Raw genomic sequence first — 3,902 nt, forward strand, 5'->3', positions numbered from 1 at the left:
TCCCCACAACTTATGTATATGTGTTGATCCTAAACAGCTGCTACATAGCTTTCAGGCAGATTATAAAAAAGCCAATCGGAGAGTGATTCCTGTTGATGTTATGATTTTATAGGCAATATGGTTTAACAAACTTTCACAAGTAGTCCGAGATTAATGCTTTCCACCTGTTTCGTATTGAAAGCAAACGCGATTGATTAATATGCAACACAACAATAACAACAATCACTATTGATGCGCAAATAATTCAAAGCGCATTAACACACACATACAAACACATATGTGATACGAGCGTAATGTAAATAATTAATATTAACCGACAACATTTCCTCTTCGCGTGAAAGCAAAAATAAATTTCATGCAAAGCATTATGGCAAGAGGAGATAAGCTAACTGGAAAACAAATGCACCTCATATCCGCCAAACAAAGCATTAGCACCAATGCGAGCCAGCCATTAATGCACCAGCTGCTGCTGCTACGCGCTGCCGGAGGGGTGAAAATGTTGTCAAAACAACAACAACAAATGCTCACATGTTGGTGACGAAGCAGATTGAAACCGAAACTGATGTGTTGTTGCTGGTTTTTTTCTTGTTTTTTCATATGATTTGCTCGACAAGCCACCGGTCCATCGGTCCACAGATCACCGACCGACAGGCTGGCTGGCTGACAATAAGCAGCAAATTGAGTAGCGGTGTTGTTGCACACACGGATCTGGCACATATCGAACATGTTGCAACAAGCGTTGAATTGAAGCTTTGCTGAAGTGCTGCAGCGCAGAATGAAGTATTGCAAAAGTTAAATGAAATGAGCACTGGCAATACCGCAAGAAGACGCTGCAACAACAATAAGCGACGCAGCTCATGCCGCACTCGGACACATCTGCATTCATGTCCAGATGCACCTTGATCCTACAAGCCCCCAGCGGCAGAGAGATCCACTGCTATTATAACACAAATGCCAACAACAATAAGCAGCTCGACTAGCATAACAGTATCATGAGGCATCAGTAGCAGGAAGATCACTTAAGTGCCTGCGTAAATGCTTGTTTGCACAAACACACTCGGGCATACATATGCACATGACCATTAGACCCAGAGCAATCAATGCGGCAGATGTTGTTGTTAGGCACACCTCAACTTCCTGGTGCCATAACTGTAGCCAAGTCGAGTGGCCGCGGTGTAGGAGTCATCCACAGCCAGAGGACGCTCCTCAGCGGCTGCCATGCAATAACTAAGCCACCACTTGCAACACACACGCGCGCTCACGCGATCAACGCGCGGAAGCGGGTCTACTAAGCACACAAACTAAACCGATTACTTCGCCGAAAACAAATTTCCGAGCTGATGGAAAGCGAACCGATTACGCGCTTGTTGCAGCAGCAGCGGCGGAGTCGGTGGCGTGACGGCCAAACTGGCAGATTAATGCGTCGCTGTTCGCTCGAGTCTGCTGCGTTGATAGCGCTGGCGCTGCTAGTGACTCTGAAACAGCAACAAATCGCCTGTTTTGGTTGCATATGCGCATACCGGTGGATGGCAATCCACAAAATAAACGAAGAAACACGAGCAGCGGCAGCAAAAGCCTTTTAGCGTTTTCGAGTTGATTAATTGTGTTAACGTCATAAACGTGATGATATCGTAATGGCAGCGCATTACTCAGCTGTCGCGCGCTCGGTTTGGCGGTCAGTGGACTCGGCACAGCAAGTGCTGTTACTATTTCACCTTATCCTTAGTGCTTTGTTTTAGGCAATGCTTGTAACTGCAGTTGTTGGTGGTTTTGCTTACGTCTTATCGTGAAATACACATTATTGATAAATGATCTGCATAAGCTGTTGCCGTCTCTCTTCTTTTTTCTACAATGTAGATGTAGAAGAGTAGCCATTTGTACAACTGAACAAATCATTAATTTATTTACTCGAATTCTTTAAAAGGTCTGACAGCGCCAAGACTTTAAATACCAGGAAATAAAAATGTCAAAACCTCAAATTTGATGAACATTGGATACAAGTTAGATTCGGCTGTTCCCCACATGAGTTAGAACCCCTATGACTAGGGAAAGATTTACTTTACTGAGTGGGACGATTGTTCTAGACCTCTTGCGTTTCCCCTTGGCCCAGAAGGATCTTGCGACACCACAAGTACAAATCCAGCGGTCCAGCGCTTGCTCAGCTCCTCTCAGATTCAACCGTCTAGTAATGAACAGCTAGTTGATAGTGGTGCTCCTACTTATTCCCATTCTTCTGTAGGTGAGACTGATGTACCTAGCTTAGCAAGCTCATCAGCCTTGCAATTACCTGCGATTCCGCAGTGACCAGGCACTCAAACTATTCTGATAACGAAATAGTCTGATGCCACTTTTACTGAGGATAGGCATTCCACATCAGTGTCGAACGTATAGTCAGCGAGCTCAAGGCTATTCGTCGATCTTCTGAAAGATGCCACGCTCCGGAGTAATAAATCCGCTGTTGGCTTTATGGTAGCCACTTCCACTTGAAAAAAGCTATACAAGTCCTGAAACCTGAAGCTAGAGTAGATGAGAACTTCTCCCCAAACCTTTCACGCCAACGTCGACCCATCTGTAAAGAAGCTCTCCACGCCTCTACCTCAGCGACTTCTATACGCCCCAGAGCTTAAAGGTATAAGAGCAGAATAGAGACAGCCAGAACTAGGCTCGTCATTCAAGGTGAAGTCGAAGCAAAGATGCCACTATCTTTCTCATCTCCCGTATTCTCAAAATGTGACACTGCTCTCCCTGGAAGTGCTAATGGAAATATCTTATTCTTATTAGAAAATATATATTTTAATATTGCAAGTTTTTCGCAACACTTTTCTCCAATAAAACTTCAAGAAAGTCTATCTGGAAAATAAGACTTAAATTGCAATTTCGTGAGAACTTTAATGCCAAACCAACAACGGCATTTCAGCAAACAATCAGTGCGAACACACGGACGCACTTATGCATAAATTAGAATATATGCAAGCAGGTCTATTCTGGGAGCAATCAATGCATAACTACATCCACACACAGTTGAGTACGCGTACAAACAAGGTAATTCCGAGAATCTCATGATTACGACAGTCAAGTACTACTATGTTCTATGCTTGTCAACAATTCTAATCTGAGAATAACTACGACAACAACAACCACCGAAATGGGCATAGTAATAAAAATTAAATGAGAATGCGAAAAGAGTACTGGCATGCAAACACACAAACACATAAGCAGACAGAAGTGGAAGTGCTCGCAGATGCAACGCTGCCACATACTTGGGCAACCGAATTTGTTTGAATGCAATTTTCGTAATTCCCGAAACTCATTTCAATTAAAGTTCTTGGCGAAACAGGAGCGCAAGGAAGTCAGCGAGCGTTTGTGGGCGAGAGAGGCGGCGGCGGAGGCGAATGCGACGGTCAACTTGCACACAATTTGATTTGCCTTGACAATGACAACCGCAACAAGAGTAGCAGCAACAACGTCGAAACGACTATTGCCATAACAATGGCTACGCAGAGCCGCGGCAACAGCAGCAGCTGCGGCTGCAACACGACAGTTACAACTGAGCAATGGGCAAAAACAAATTTAAATAAGACAAACGTCAACCAATTACCGTCAATCGCGGCTCTCGGTCGGTAATGCCACGGCCCTCGGTCCGCGGTCGCCGACATTGCCACAGCCACAGCAGCGGCTGGCCAGCGCCTAGGTCAATGCGTTGCTGCCTTTCGGAGACTCGCCTGTAGTGCAGGCCCAGGAAAAGCCGGTTGCGGGTGCGCCTGCGCGCATGTTCGGTTGCTGTTGCTGAACGCTGCCGATTGGCGTCTGCAATTTGTGCAGCAACGCAGCCAACAAACTCCCTAAGGTCAAGAAACTGTTCTTGATTGATATTTCTTCCGTGGTTGCACTTTTTCGGTTTT

Source organism: Zeugodacus cucurbitae, chromosome 6, assembly GCF_028554725.1.
Source record: "Zeugodacus cucurbitae isolate PBARC_wt_2022May chromosome 6, idZeuCucr1.2, whole genome shotgun sequence".
Taxonomy (NCBI): Eukaryota; Metazoa; Arthropoda; class Insecta; order Diptera; family Tephritidae; genus Zeugodacus; species Zeugodacus cucurbitae.